This window comes from Dipodomys spectabilis, unplaced genomic scaffold, assembly GCF_019054845.1.
Source record: "Dipodomys spectabilis isolate Male_0828 unplaced genomic scaffold, ASM1905484v1 ptg000039l, whole genome shotgun sequence".
Classification (NCBI taxonomy): domain Eukaryota; kingdom Metazoa; phylum Chordata; class Mammalia; order Rodentia; family Heteromyidae; genus Dipodomys; species Dipodomys spectabilis.
This window is the reverse complement of record NW_024870716.1, coordinates 7,383,472-7,400,000: the sequence shown is the minus strand read 5'-3', so window position 1 is coordinate 7,400,000 and position 16,529 is coordinate 7,383,472. Positions and strand designations below refer to the sequence as shown.

Here is a 16,529-nt window from a genome sequence, read left to right as displayed (position 1 = left end):
CTGCTCTTCCTGCTCCTCCTGCTCCTGCTCCTCCTCCTCCTGCTCCTGCTCCTGCTCCTCCTGCTCCTGCTCCTCCTGCTCCTGCTCCTCCTGCTCCTGCTCCTCCTCCTCCTCCCCCCCCCCCCTTTTGGGAGCTTGCTTAGAAAGGATTGTGATTTGTGGCTATCTCAAGTTCAAAAATCTGTGAAAGACCATTTCAAGGAAATACCTTGGTGCCGGGGCAAGAGATTGTCATCCTACCTGAAGTGGAAAACAAAGTAGGAGGATCATGTTTCCCTCACCCGATACAGGTAGCAAGTAAGAGAAAGTGCCGGCAAAGTAGTTTAAGTATTGCTTGCTTGCTTACCAAATGCAGTGACCTGAGTTTAAATTCACGGCAATGGGAAAAATTATAATAATATCCCAAGGATGTCATCTTGGATATAGATGTTCATCAGAACACATTAGTCTAATTGCTCATGTTTCCATACCCTCAGTCTAGGGTATGTGTCTGTCTGGTGTTGAGATGGGAATTCAGGCCCTCATGTTAAATTCATATGCTCTGGAATTATGCAGCACTTGTTCTCTAAAGCAGGGTTTTGTTTGCTTTTGGTTTTTCTGTGTTAAATTACCCACTTGCATTAAGATCATTTTGGAATGGTCATTAAAAACTCAGATTCTTAGTCCCACCTTCAGAGCTATGGGATGTAAACCAGGAAACATGGTTCAGGAATCTGCATTGCATAAACGTCACTGTTAACTTTAGTATACAGTAAGTTTAGGACATTTGAACCCACCATCACTTATTTCTGATCTTAGTGTTGAATCCCCTAAACTCCTCGAGAATTCTTTAGACTATTTGAATTGTGGAACCCATAATATTTCTAGAAATTTCCATATAGCCTGGAATTCTCCCAATTGTTCTTGAAGGCAAATATATAAAGAATAGAAGCTCTGCCCATTGTGCCTCCTGATGGAAATTTCTAGATTAACACTGGAAATGCCCAGACTTTGTTGGGATGTCAAAGGGGTTTACCTGGCACAAGGTTCTACCTGAAAACAATATGTGCACATGGAGCTGTGGTTGCTCAGAGTGACAGGAGGGCCAGTGTTTGCATTAGAGCCAGTGACTCTCATGGAAGAGATGGGGGGCCCCATCTGAAGGCTTCTCTGAGTAAAGGGGGACCTGGGCCCCATACTTGCCTCAGCCCCTGTCAGGAATTATTCCATTACTGTTTTTCACTCATTCACCCTTTTGTCATGTATCTAGGAGCGTGAGGAAGTCGCCTGTGTTTCACATTTGCCCCAAGAATTGGAACACTGTACTGCGTTAGCCTGTCATAGCTACATATTAATGCTGCATTTATAATCTGGGATTCCAAAGAAGAGGAGGAGGTAATGTTCTTGTGATGGGTTGGCAATGGTCTGTCTCTTGAGGGTGGGCACACCCTCAAGAAGCAATTGAGCTATTGGACAACATCCCCTTGGAGTATATCAAGCATATCCAGCTTCAGTTACTCAGGATATTTTAATTTCTTCTCTGAGACTAGATGGAACCTGCCTATTGATAGGTGGACATTTGATGTGTTTGTTTCACAGAGAGACTTTCCACTAAGCATCCATGTTTAACAGTGTGAAAAGTCTTCAATGTATGTCAAATACACAAGTCTAGTTTTTGTTTTTTGTTTGTTGTCTTTTTCGTCAATAGTGGGTCTTGAACTTGGTACTGTCCTTGGGCTCTTCAGCTCATGGTTCATGCTTGCTAGTGCTCTACCACTTGAGCCACTGCACCACTTCTGGTTTTCTGATGGTCATTAGAGATGAGTCTCATAGACTTTTCTGCCCAGGCTGGCTTTGAACCACAATCCTCAGATCTCATCCTCCTGAGTAACTAGGATTACAGGCATGAGCCACCAGCACCTGGCCACAAGTCCATTTCTTAAAAGGCACATGCTCATTCTCTTTCCAGCCTGGAACTCAGCTGATTTGATCTGTTTCCAGCCTGAACCTGAATGTACCTCACTCGAAAGATGACTAATGAGAATAATACAAGCTTAAGAAAATAAACTTTAAATAAAGAGAAGAAGAATGAGCCAATGTTTTGGACTATGATGTAGATTTTCTTCCTTTGAAATAGATTCTTTACTATACAATCCACATGTTTTTACAAATTATTTGACCTTTTTTCTGTGATCTATGGATGAAATTTTCATAGTAAATAATAACAAAGGCAATTAAAAATGCAACTAACTAAATTATTTTCTTCATCAGATTTATAATGGGCTTTAATTAGGAGTATACAAGCATATAGTAAATGTGAGAAAACATATTAATGAGTATCATAAGCAAGAAATACCACACTAGAAACAGAAAAAAAGAAATGAAATACTTATGAGTTAAAAATTTAATATGGAAAAGAGCATTTGAGATTTTTCTTACTAGTACTATGATAAAATTAAACAATAAAAAGTAAAATATTCTTGACCTTAGATAAAAGATAGCTATGTTAAATAATGCTGCAGTGAACATAGTTGTTCTGGTAGCTTTAGTGTGGCCTTATTTGTGGTCATTTGGGTAAATACCCAGGAGTGGTATTGCTGGATCATAGGGGAGCTCTATGTGTAGTCTTTTGAGGAATCTCCATACTGCTTTCCAGAATGGTTGAACAAACTTACATTTCTACCAGCACTGTAGTAGTGTTCCCTTTTGGCTACTTCCCCTCCAGCATCTGTTATTTATTTTCTTGATAATGGCCATTCTATCTGGGGTAAGGTAGAATCTCTATGTAGTTTTAATTTGCACTTCTTTTATGGCTCAAAATTTTGAAAATTTCTTCATGTGTCTATTGGCTATTCTTATTTCCCCTCCAGAGAAGTCTCTATGTAATTCTTTAGCCCACTTATTAATTGGGTGGTTGTTTCTTCCAGGATTTGTTATTAGGGGGTTGTAAGCAATATTTTTGATATATGGTCCTAGTCTGTTGTATAGTGAATATCTTCTCCCAATCTGTGGGCTGTTTATTTTGCTAGCCATGTCCCTTTGCCATGCAGAAGTTCTGTAGTTTAATCTGATACCCTTTATCCAACCTTTTTTTGATTTGTTATGTTAATGGATCTGTGTCAAGGAACCCTAACATAGCCTCTAACCCTTCCTGTAATATTTTCAGGGTATCTGCTCTTACCTCGAGGTCTTTGATCTATTTGGATTTGATTCTGTTTCAAGGTGATATATAAGGATCTGACTTCAGTTTTTTACACATGTATAGCCAATTCTTCCAGCACCATTTATTGAAGAGGCAGTCTTTTTTTCCATCTGATGATTTTGGCTCCCTTATGAAAGGTTAGGTGGCCATAGGTCTGTGGGATCATTTGGAATTCCTAGCCAGATCAATAAGGCAAGAGACAGGGCTGGGAATGTGGCTCAGTGGTAGAGTGCTCACCTTGCATGCGTGAGGCCCTGGGTTCCATTCCTCAGCACCAAATATGCAGAAAAAACTGGAAGTGAAGTGGTGCTGTGGCTCAAGTGGTAAAGCACTAGCCTTGCACTGAAGAGCTGAGAGACAGCACCCAGGCCCAGACTTCAGGACCCACTACCAACAAAAAAAAAAAAAAAAAAGAAGAAGAAGAAGAAGAAAGAAAAAAGAAAAAAAAAGGCAAGAGACAAACATAAAGGGGATCCAAATAGGAAAGAAGAAGTAAACCTCTTCCTCTTTTCAGATACCATCATCCTGTATTGTCCATAGACTCCTCTCCCAAGTTACTTGAACGGATTCAAAATTTTGGCAAAGTAGCAGGGTATAAAACTAACCCACAGGGCTGGGAAGATGGCTCAGTGGTAGAGTGCTTGCCTTGCATGCATGAAGTCCTGGGTTCGATTCCTCAGCACCACATAAGTAGAAAAAAAAAGCCGGAAGTGGTGCTATGGCTCAAGTGGTAGCACACTAGCTTTGAGCTGAAGAGCTGAGGGAAGTGCCCAGGCCCAGAGTTCAGGCCCCACGACCAGATCCCTCCCCCCCCCAAAAAAAAAAAAACTAACCCACAAAATCAGTACCTTTTCTGTATGCCAACAATAAGAGTGAGGCTGAAGTCAGAAATGCAACTCCTTTTGTAATAGCCTCAAAAGACCAATCTAGGAATTAACCAAAGAGGTCAAAGACCTCTATGATGAAAATTTAAAAACCCGAAAAAAGAAATTAAAGCAAATTTTAGGACGTGAAAAAATTTCCCATGCTCCTGGATTGGGAGGATTAACATTGAGACAATGGCAGTACTACTAAAGGCTATCTACAAATCAATGCAAAATCCCAACAACATACTTCAGTGAAATAGAAGCAATCCCAAAATTCATATGGAATAATATGACCCTGCACAGCAAAAACAATCCTTAGCAGGAAAATGAGTGCTGGAGGAATACCAGTACCAAACTTCAAACTCTATTATAAAGCCGTATTTATAAAAACAGCTTGGTACTGGCACATGAACACGCCCAAGGACCAACAAATTTTTATAAGGCTACGCTAAAGGCACTCAGAAGGATATTGTCTTACCATTTCAGACTTAATGGGTAATAAGGAAAAGAAAGAGCTAAGAGCAGGAAGCTGGGAGCCCCGGGCTCACGCCTATAATCCTAGCTACCCAGGAGGCTGAGATCTGAAGATTGCTGTTGGAAGCCAGCCCCCATTAAAAATTCCCTGAGACTCTTATCTCCAATTAACTACCAAAAAAAGCTGAAAGTAGAGCTGTGGCTCAAGTGTTAGAGTGGTAGCTTGAGCAAAGACTCTCAGGAACAACACCCAGGTCCCCAGTTCAAGCCCTAGAACTGGCACAAGAATGAATGAATGAGGAAGGGAGGGAGGGAGGGAGGAAGGGAGGGAGGGAGGGAGGGAGGGAGGGAGGGAGGGAGGGAGAAGAAAGAAGAAAGAAAGTAAGGGAAGAAGGAAGGAAGGAGAAAGAGTCATGAACTAAAAATCATGCTCCATGTTGAAAGATGAGATTTCTGAGTAGTTATGCCCCTGCCTGCCTTACCTGCAGCCATCATTCCATTCACAGATCTGCTGCAGACAGAACAGTGCTTTCCAGGAAGCCTGTCTTTAATAGAAGCCTTTTTTTTCTGGTCAAAAGGCTCAGTGATTGTCACACCCTTTGGCCTAAAGGGAAAGTGAGTAAATGCAGTCATTATATCCAACATATATAAAAAATTGAACCATGTAGCTTGAGGGCAGGGATAGAAGAGGAAATGTCAATCAACAGGCATTGTACTCATACCTGACTTGTGGAAGTGTAACCTCTCTGTACAATAAAATAAACATAACAATAAACCTAACAATAAAAATAAACATGTTGACATCCACAGTAGTGTCTTTTACAGTGGCATAAATATAGAAACAATTTTTAAAATATAAAATGAAAGTGAACCATGAGAAAAAAAAAGTGCCTCCTTGCTGGTAATTGGTGGTAGAGGAGCCATCTTTGTGTAAATAGGATCTTTAAGATTCACATCATTCAGTTTGCCTCTTATTTAGGTAATCTATATGCATGAAAAGAGAAAATCTGATGTTCTTTCTTTCTTTGCTTTTGTCTCTTTCTCCCTCGTTTTCTGTCCCTCTTTGGCTCTCTCGCTCTCTCACTCTTCACCTTTTCTCTCACGCTTTCTATTTCTGTGTCTCTCTTCTTACCTCTCCTTCTCCCTCCTAGCCCTCTATTTCTGTCTCTCTCTCACACACCTATACCCATACACTTCCTGTGCATTATTATAGGGAGCATATTAGTTTGATGTAAATCACCTAAGCCAAAGTAACTACCCCCCAAATACTGCAAAAATACTGAGTTGAACCAGGTAAATAAGTGAAAAGTAGTTCTGATGGCTCCTCTACCCAGTCTTTTATCATTTCCCTTTATTTTTATTATTCCAAGACAAGACAGTTTGTGCAAATGTGAACCTCAGAAAGGGTCCTTTCCCCAGTGAGGGCAGTTCTTCCTTCCACAACAAATGTTCTGGTGACCGAGTGAATGAGTCAGTACAAAAGACTCAGCATAAACATTCTATTTCCTGCTAGACTTTGGTTTGTTGTCTTAAAAATGACATTTTCCCCTTTAAGGACTCATAAGTCCAATGCAGTTGTATTCTAAAAGCTGCCAGCTGAAGAGCCTTGTGGAATGCTTGAGAAATAATAAACAAAAAAATGTAAATGAAACTGGGCTTTTTGCCTGGAAAACAGAATCGGTGTGCAAACAACACATATTCATGCCAAATGTTATACCCCATGAGCAGCAGCTCAGCCCTATCTCCCTAAGCATAAGGCCAAACAGGAAGCAGGTCCATGCTCACTTCCTTCTACCTGCTCACGGTAGAAAAGATGTAAGGAATAAAGACCGTGACACTATTCTAGAAAGAACAGAAAAGGCTGAAAATTAAATAGAACTTGAAAAATACTTTTATCCTCTTAATTTTGTAAGATACATATGGAATGTTTTTGCAGTTTATGTATACAAAGCAGTTTATGTATACAAAGCATCTTTTGTTTTTCTTTTAAGTTCCAAGATGGGGACTCAAACTCAGTACCTGACTCTCAAGCTTATTGGCTTGTACTCTACCAACTGAGCCATGCTTCCAACCCCACACAATGCATCTTGAGCTGTGTTATCCCTTCAACATTTTCACCCTCCTCCTTTTAATGCATCCTACCTGGACCTGCCATCACCCAGCAACAAGAATGACTTTGTCATTCAACTCTATATTTTATCATATCTCCATATTTCTTTTAGCTCATCCATCAGAGTCCTTGTTTTGTTTTATTTATTTATTTTTGCCAGTAATTGTGCTTGAACTCAGTGCAGGGGTACTGTCCCTTAGCTTTTTCTGCTCAAGGCTAGCCACAGCTCCATTTCCAGCTTTTTAGTGGTTAATTGGAGATGAGTTTACAAACTTCCCTGCCCAGACTGGCTTCACAGTTCAACCCTCAGATCTCAGCCTCTAGAGTAGCTAGGATTACAGGTGTGAGTCACTGACATCCACCTCATCAGAATCTTTTTTAAAAAATGTATTAAGGGACTAGGAAGGTGGCTCAGAGGTAGAGCACTTGCCTTGCATGCCTGAGGCCCTGGGTTCGATTCCTCAGCACCACGTAAACAAAAAGAAAAAAGCTGGAAGTGGCGCTGTAGCTCAAGTGGTAGAGCGCTAGCCTTGAGCTGAAGAGCTGAGGGACAGTGCCCAGGCCCAGAGTTCAGGCCCCACAACCAGACCCCCCAAAAAAATGTATTAAATACTTCAAAGGCTAGAATAAGTATCAAGTGTCATATTTCTTATTCTCACTTTCTTCTGATCTCAACTGTAAAACCAAGTTAACCACAGCATGAAGTCATACATATAAAACAATATAAATATCAAGTACTTCCTAGGTAGTCATTAAGAAAGAGTGGTAAAATAAGACTGTGGTTAAGTTTGGCAGTAGGACCTAGTCAGGCCTGGAGGTGACATTGAGTGTACACCTGTCTATTTAATAAGCTTTAGAAACATTGTTAGTGCTTCCACTAGGCTGTCATTTCAAGCCAAGCACTGTATGTATACCTGACATTTGTAATACTAGCAACTAATAGGCTAAGATCTGAAGATTGGAGTTCAAAACCAGCCTAGGCAAAAATGTCCATGAGACTCTTATCACCAATTAGCCACCAAAAAGCCAAAAGTGAAGCTGTGGCTCAAGTGGTAGAGAACCAGCCTTGAGCAAAATAAAAGCCAAGTGAAAGCAGCAGGCCCTGAGTTCAAGCCCTAGTACTAACACAAAACAAACCTATTTGTGATAGTCAGAGAAAACAGTTATATTTCTTTGAGTTTGATTACCTTTCCTCTATAGACAGTTACATACTTCTATAGACAGTTAGTTCCTTGTTCTAACTATTATCTGGAAATTAAGAAAGAACAATCTGATTATGAAATCCCAGAAGCTCAGTTTCTTTCTATTCCAATTACCATCTCACATCTAGCATATAAATTTTACATATGTGCTAAAAATCCTTAAGAAAAAAGCTTATTGCAAAGGAAGTCATTATTCTGGTTCCATTTGTGTCACAAAACTTCGAAGTCCTTTGCTCTCTGCTCTCACTCAACACCTCAAAATGATTTTTCTTTCAGGTCTGATTACCTGAATCTGCCTTCTGTTATGATACTGGAAAATCAGCCCATATCTTCTCCAATCCCCCATCTACCTTTCTCTTTCACACTGTTGAAATTTTTTTCCTTTTCTTAACTTTCCATTTTTTACTCACCCATCAAAAGCCAAAGAGCTCAATATCTCCATCAAGTTTCAGCACTTATAAATTTAGCCCTTTCCAATTTCATCACAACCTATAATAATCAACTATACTTTGTCATGTCAAGTTACATTCCAAGATGACCCAAATAGATTGTAATTGGGCCCAGGGAATTTTGTGTCTCCTATGTACAGGAGACGCTTCTGCCTGCAGCCTGATTGGCATGATAATAGATAGGGAATTAATTTGTAGAGCAGTTCAGAACTTGGAAAATACAAAAATATCCCCTCATGGACTTGTCCTCTATTCCTTGTGATAAAGACCTCTTAGGTTTAGGACGCTATCTCAGAAATTCTCATTGCAGCCATGCATTCGTTCCTCATGCCTGTAATTCTTGCTGCTCAGGAGGCTGAGATCAGAGGACTGCTCTTTGGTTTGAAGCCAGTCTGAGCAATAAAGTCCACAAAGACTCTTATTTCCAATTTAGCAACAAAAATCAGAAAGCGAAGCTGTGGTTCAAGTGGTAGAGTGCTAGCCTTGAACAAAAAAAGCTCAAGGACAGTGCCCAGACTCTGAGTTCAAGCTCCAGGACTGGCACATGCGTGTGCATGCACACACACAGACACACACGGACACACACCAATTCTCGTTCTCAATGGAGATAAAGAAACTTTAGATTCCAATTTTCAGGTTTAAACCATTCCTATAAAGGAAAGAAGACATACACGGAATGATAAATTATGTCTTTTGAAAAATTCCCACGGAGGGTTAAGGTATTACTTATTTTTAGAATTTATAAAGGAGTTGCCATTTAGCAAACAGTTGATGAATATGCTACATCTGAAGGCAGTGATTAAATGAGTATGTGTTTCATAAGGACTACTACAGAAATGTGACTTTTGGACAATGGAAACCATGCTTCAGTCTTAGTGTGAGATCTGTGGCCTACACCTTGAAAGCATTATTTATATTTAGTAATTTGATTTTGTAAGAAACATGAGAAGACACACCACACCTAGAAAGGGTGTGAACATAGAAGGTTTCACTCATGGAGAAGTCTGTGTCTTCACAATATTTTTTATGAACTGTTGTTCCCATAGTTACAATATTAATAGCCTTATCTTGCCCAGAGATAAATCTCTACCTTTCTTCATGTTACTTGGCTCCTGAACCATGAAATTCTGAGAAAGCCAAATGGTTATTAAATGTGCATATTTATAAATTGCTTTGTTAAATGGCAACTCCTTTTTTACAACTACTTAAAGATAATTTGGTGCATGTGCCAGTCCTGGGGCTTGAACTCAGAGCCTGAGCACTGCCCATGACCTTCTTTTGTTCAAGGCTAGCCTTACTCGAGCCACAGCTCCACTTCTGGATTTGGGTGGTTACTTAGAAATAAGAGTCCCATAACTTTTCGGCTCAGGCTGGCCTTGAAGCAGGTGATACTCAGACCTCAGCCTCCTGAGTATCTAGGATTACAGGCATGAGCCACCAGCTCCTAACTAGAATAAAGACAATAAAACTTTTTAATTAAAAAAATTATTTGGGACCAGCAGAGGAAATAAATCAACACAGGAAACTCAGAATGACTGTCTATTAATATTTAATATTTATATTATATGCAATATATTCTTATATATTATATATATAGTATACCTTAATAAAATATAGTACTATATATATGTATATCACTGTTCTTCCTGATACTTGGGTCTGAGTCTTAGCATTACCATCAAGGTCAGCTATGGGTACTGTGATGTTTACGGCATGAACTAACCCTAGGGTTTTGTGAATTAATGAACACTATGTTCTTAGAATTCCTGACACTCCATGCCAGAAGTCATCCTTGACCTCAATCAGTTCATCGGTAAGGAGGTCAGACAATATTTTAGGTAGGAAAATACAGCTTTCCACAGATCTCCTAGTACTGTAAAGGATTTTTTTTTTCTCAAAACTAAATTTCTTCTCTTCTGCTTATACTTTTTCCTTTGTAATGTTAATAGGGCTATGATTCAAAGCAATTTATAATTTTAATGTTATAATCCAAAGCAATAGTTGGCTTTTACCGTGTTACTTAATCTAAATATTATAGATATCAAATATTCCTCCTCCTCCTCTTCTTCTGTGCTGGTACTAGGGTTTGAACACAGGGCCTTGCACTCTTGTTTAGCTTTTTTGCTCAAGACTGGTGCACTACCACTTGAGCCACACCTCCATTTCTGGCTTTTTGCTGGTTAATTGGGGATAAGTGTCTTGCAGACTTTTCTGCCTGGGCTGGCTTCCAACTACAGTCCTCACAGCCTCGTGAGAAGCTAGTATTACAGGCCTGAGTCACTGGGCCCCAGTGCAGTCCTCTTTAAGAATAACAACTTCCATTTGGATGGATGGCTTTCATAAACATGATCTCATTTAATCATGAACCATCACATGACATGCTCGAGAAAGGCACTGCTGCCATTGCACAGGTGAGGAAAGAGAGATGAAGTAACTGACTTGCCAGTGACACTTGCTAGTCCCTGTTGGAGGCAAACTAGATCTTCAGATCATGGCAGCCAGCCATTCTTTGTAGGTAAAGGCCCGCCACAGGCATATGCCTGGTCTAGCTTTGAGTAGAAGAAATAGTGGCCAGCTCTGTCCATACCTGCTAGTCAGAAGGCCTATTGTATCATTGTTTATATCATGTGCTCTAAAAATACCCCAGTTTTTCATTCATCTTTGTGCTACATTTATAAATTGATAGTATCTCTGTATTAGATTATTGTTCCTTGTAACTTTGTCCCTGGGTGGTATTACCTGCAAAAAAACAAAAACAAAAAAACACACTGTTTTGTTTGGCTTCTGCAAGTCAACCTCTGTTGAGTTTTAGGAAGTTTACCGATCTAAGAAAAGGAAGAGATCCTATTCTTCTCTTGGTTCCTGAGCTGAACCAGAACAATGGGGAATATGGAAATAAAAGTAAGTTTCCAGCATGCCATTTCCCACTGGCTTATCTTCAGTCCTGGGAGGGCGGGGTGTGGAGGGATACGCATGCATGCGTGTGCACATGCAAGTCCAGAGCGTGAACTCAGAGCGTGGGTGCTGTCCTTTAGCATTTTCACTCAGGGCTACTAGCACTCTACTACTTGAAGCACAACTCCACTGGAACCACAGCTCCACTTTCTTCCAGCTTTTTGTTGATTAATTGGAGATAAGGACCTAACAGACTTTTCTGCCTGGGCTGACTTCAAATGGCCATCCTCACATCTCAGACTTCTGACTAGCTAGGAGCCACTGGCTTCAGGCCATATCCTCATTCTTTTTTTTAATTTAAATTTTATTGTAAAGGTGATGTACAGAGGGGTTACAGTTATACAAGTCAGGTAATGAGTACATTTTGTTTTGAACAGTGTCCTCCCCTCCCTCATCTCCCTCTTTTCCCCCTCCCAACTCTTCTCTCCCCAAGTTGTAAAGTTATTTCCAACATAATGTCTAGTGAGTATTGCTACTAAATTGGTTCACCCTTTGTCCCACCATTTCTGATTCCTCTTCTCTTCCCCAAATCAGATAAACTTAGATACAACAGTGACAACAGAGAATAAACCACAGGAAAAAAAAAGAAAGAGAAAAGAAATAACTGCAAACAGTAGATGAAAAAAACCTTTTGGTTGCATTTCTTGGAGTTCATTTTGATAAACATCATTTTATATGGTCATATCCACGTAGCTATTGAGCCATTGTGATCCTCTCCTGAGAATATCCTCACTCTTGAAGTCCTCTGTTCCCAATAGCCTTACTGAGAAGGAGTGGCAGGTAGAGAGATCAACATGCTTGCTAGATTGCACTCAAACACACTCAAAGCCCAGCTACCTTGTCTCATCCAACCACACAAGTACAAAGAGGATTAATTCCTTCTGCTCATTAGCTGCCGTTGTCATCTCTTATCTGTTGTTGATTATTTATAATACCCTTGTCTACATCTAAAGGAGGAGGCAATTCCCTATGTAGTAGGTCTGATTTTATTGCTGGGGAGGTTTTAGAGGTATTGCATTCAGAAAATATCTACAAATACAACCAGCCTTTTTATTTTTTTATCTTTGCAGATCCTGGGGCTTGAACTCAGGGCCTAGGTGCTGTCCTTGAGCTTCTTTTGCTCAAGTCTAGTGCTCTACCACTGAGCCACAGCTCCACTTGTGTCACTGTTGGCTGTAAATTGGAGATAAAAGTCTCCTGGACTTTCCTATGTGGGCTGGCTTGGAATCACGATCTTCAGATCTCAGCCTCCTGAGTAGCTAGGATTACAGATGTGAGCCACTGGCGCTGGGCTTGACAAGCACCTACATAACTAGGCAGAATGTTATTCAAGTCTGGAGGAAATGTAGCTTCATTGAGAACTAAGGAGGAAAAAAACAGAATCAACCTACTTTCAAGGACTGTTCGGAATGCTAATAATTACTGTCTTGAGGTATACATTTCAAGAAAAAATTACAATAATATTATCATGCCATTCTTTATTCTTTATTAGAAAAAAGTTGTAGATGTATATGAGTGGGATAAAAACTTTGCTGCTCAATTCTTAATTCAACGTAGGTTTCCATTTAGTTTTTCAAATTAATAAATACTCCAACAGTTAGGGTCAGATTTCAAAACTACTTAGCTCAATTAAGATAGTAAACTGTTCAATAGCATACCATTGTCTAGTTACTAGACTAATAGAAAGGACAAAATTCTCTGCTTCCATTCTGCTTATTTTTGTCATCAGAGCTTGCCAAATGTTTAGAAGAAAGAAGTTAACTTAATGGTTGCCAGACAGCTGCAGCATTAAAGGAGAAATGTATCTGGCACCAGTGGCTCACACCTTTAATCCTCGAGACTCAGGAGACCTAAGTATCCCAATTCACAGCCACCTGTAATAGGAAAGTCCATGAGACTCCAATAAACTACTGAAAAAGCCAGAAGTGGAGCTGTGGCTCAGAAGGCACTCAGAGACAGCACCCAGGCCCTGAGTTCAAGCCCCAGGACTTGCAAAAAATAAAAAAGATCAGAAATATTTAAAAATAACACAATGCTCCTCTGAGAGGAAATGTGTAGACCTATCCCTGCTCACCTCGCTTCTGCAATCCAGTGTGGTTTTGCTAGATACAACCATTACCATGTCCCAGAGAATTTTTTTCTTAGTATCGAATTTCTTAACTAGACTCCCATGAAAGTTTCAGCCAAGATTTCTCTTAGCTCAGATCTGCTACTGAGCTGTGAAATCTGAATTGATTTCTTGCTTTGTCGAATGGTAACTCCTTTGTACAGCTACTTAAATATAATAAAAATATCATTTAAAAAATGATTTCCAGGAAAAATGAAGACTTTGACTCAATCCAAGGAAGAACTGAGAGTTTAGAGACAAAGAGAAGAAAGGAAAGAAGTAGAAAGATGATAGAAAATAAGGTGACATTTTCTTTGTGCATATATTATGAGCACACATATATGCTATACATAGATATCCACACAGATATATACATATACACACAGATATATACATGCATACATATACAGATAGACATATGTGCATCCACACATATATGTGTATGCATATGTATATATCTTCTAAGAACTTTTTCCTCATAGAAAATAGATCAGCTTCTAAAATTGTGAACACTGTGTTCCTTCTAGGAACCATGTTTTCTTTTTTTATTCTTCTTCTTTTTTTGTTGTTGTTATTTTTGGTCCTAGAGCTTGAACTCAGGGCCTGCTGCTGCTGAGATTTTTTTGCTCAAGTCTACTGCTCTACCACTTTAAGCCACAGCTCCACTTCTGGTTTTCTGGTGGTTAATTGGAGATAAGAGTGCCAGACTTTTCTACCTGGGCTGGCTTTGAACGGAGATCCTGAGATTTCAACTTCCTGAGTAGCTAGGATTACAGGTGTGAGCCACCAGGGCCCAAAGAGACTATCTTTTCTATATCCATGTATTTCTGTTTGGATTGACAAATACGTTGCTCTACCTGTTCCTAGAAAGGTAAAAGGCATATCTCTAACCCATCTTTCTAAAATCCTGAAAATATAGGATTAAAATAGAAACAGTCAGATGGTCTGTAACTGAAGAAGAAGTCATCACCATCTTTCTCAAAAAATAAGTCTGAATTCCTTTTGAATGAATAAAATACAAGAATATAAATTGCACAGAGCCACCATCCCTCCTTCCATTCAGATAGGAAGAGGCTTCCTGGGAATTGATCCCCAAAGAAACCCAGGTCATAGTTTGACTCTCAGAGTACAACTCTTCTGAGGATTTCAACTTAAAGTTTTCATCATGTGTTGTCAGTATTGGAGCTTGAACTCAGGGCCTCATACTCTCACTTGGCTTTTATCCTGAAGACAGGTGCTCTACCACTGAGTCACACCTCCACTGCTAGCTTTTTGCTGATCAATTGGAAATAAGAGTCTCCCAGACTTTTTCTGCCCAGGCTGACTTTAGACTTCAATACTCAGATCTCCTGGATAGCTGGGATTTCAGAAATAAATCACTAATACCTGGATTGTTTTGTTTTTCATTAGTCTAATTTGTATTGACTTTATGAAACATGTAACTACAGGTTTCTAAAGATTTTTTTTTCTCAAGAAAACTTTGAATTTAATTTCTCAAATGAAAGGCTTAGAGTAGTCAAGAGATCTCCAAATTTTCATGTAGAAAATGTAGATTTAAACTGGAGAACCTGATTTGGGTTTCTTGAACATAAATGGGTATTCTTGTGGTCCCTTGCTTTGTCCTTTTCCTTTTTTCATTTATACTTAAGTGTTGACAAACTTAATGACAAAAATAAATTTTACTGATGGAGAACAAATAAAACCAAGTAAATAGATTCTTAGTTGATTGTGCTGATTTTATGCACTTTAAATGTTTTTCTTTCTTTTGTTAAAACTATCTTTAAGTAGTTGGACAAGAGGTTTCATTTCAATCTGTCAGTTTAGAAGTACAATGCATCTTGATCATTGTCACCCTTTCAAAGTTTTGATCATCTATTTATTATATTTCCTTTATAATTTTTTTTGTTGGTCATAGGGCTTGAACTCTTGGCCTGGGTGCTGTCCCTCAGCTCTTCAGCTCAAGGCTAGCACACTACCATTTGAACCACAGTGCCATTTCTGGTTTTCTGGCACACACGCCAGTCGGGGGCTTGAATTCAAGACCTAGGTGTTGTCCTCGAGCTGTTCGGCTTAAAACGAGTACTCTACCACTTGAGCCAGAGCTTCATTTCCGACATTTTGGTGGTTAATTGAAGATAGCCTCACAGACTTTTCTACCTAGGCTGGCTGTGAACCATAATCCTTAGATCACAGCCTTCTGTGTAGCTAGGAATATAGGCATGTGCCACCAGTGCCCAAGTTAGAAACCATTTCTTAAAAGTTCCATCATTTCTTAACACAGACACCCTGAAGAGAAGCTTTTACAATGAACCCTCCTGGGACCTATTCAGTAAACATTGTCAGTCTCAGACAAGGAATTGTAGGCACAGAGCTGGAGAGGTTTGGTGTCAGACATAATATGCCAGACAGATTTGCCAACAGAAAAAGACATGAGGCACATAGTAATTTTGCTTGGGTCACAAAAACATTCTGTAATGTCTACATTGTTTATAATGAACCTTTTAATTGCACCGTCTTCTCCTCACTCTTCTCATCCATAATAATTGCTCTTCCTACAGCACATTTGCACAATTTGTCTTTAAGTACATGCTTTCAAAGACTGTCTCATCCCAAGTGGAATGAATTAAGGATCCATTCTATCAGAACTTTTAGAATTTGGTGTAAGAAAGAGATGTCAAGCTTTGGGTTTATAACTTGTGTTTTCTTCATGAATCTGAAAGAGAGAAACAAACAAAAAATACATAAAACTATCAAGAGAATAAAATAATCATAAAATAACAGAGGGAGTTCTGACACCTGTGATACATTAAACTGGATCATGAGTTAAGATGTGGTATGTGCTGAGCACTGATGTACGACCATTGCCTATAATCCTAGCTACTCAGGAGGATGAGATCTAAGGATTTTTGTTCAAAGCCAAACCAGGCAGGAAAGTCCATGAAACCGCATATCTCCAATAAATCACTAAAAACCTGGAAGTTGATCTGTAGCAAAAAAAGCTCAGGGTCAGTGCCCAGGCCTTGAGTTCAATCTCCAGAACTGGTACAAAAGGGAAATGGGCACAGAAAGAATTTAGTGAAAGCAAAAATAATAAGAATCAAAGTAGAGGAAGGAAGGAGGCAACTAAGTCTATAGGTTAAGGGTTTCAGGTTTTCTTTAAAATTCACTCATAAACCATTAAAGTA

The 16,529-nt window shown here is 39.4% G+C and overlaps 1 protein-coding gene across 1 annotated transcript in view; it reads right to left on the bottom strand.

Annotated features, from left to right (window-relative positions):
• The window catches only part of LOC122106201 (golgin subfamily A member 6-like protein 22), a gene marked incomplete at its 3' end in the record, with an annotated part of 37,197 nt that overhangs the window by 2,484 nt on the left and 18,184 nt on the right, over positions 1-16,529 (bottom strand). The window lies entirely within an intron of this gene.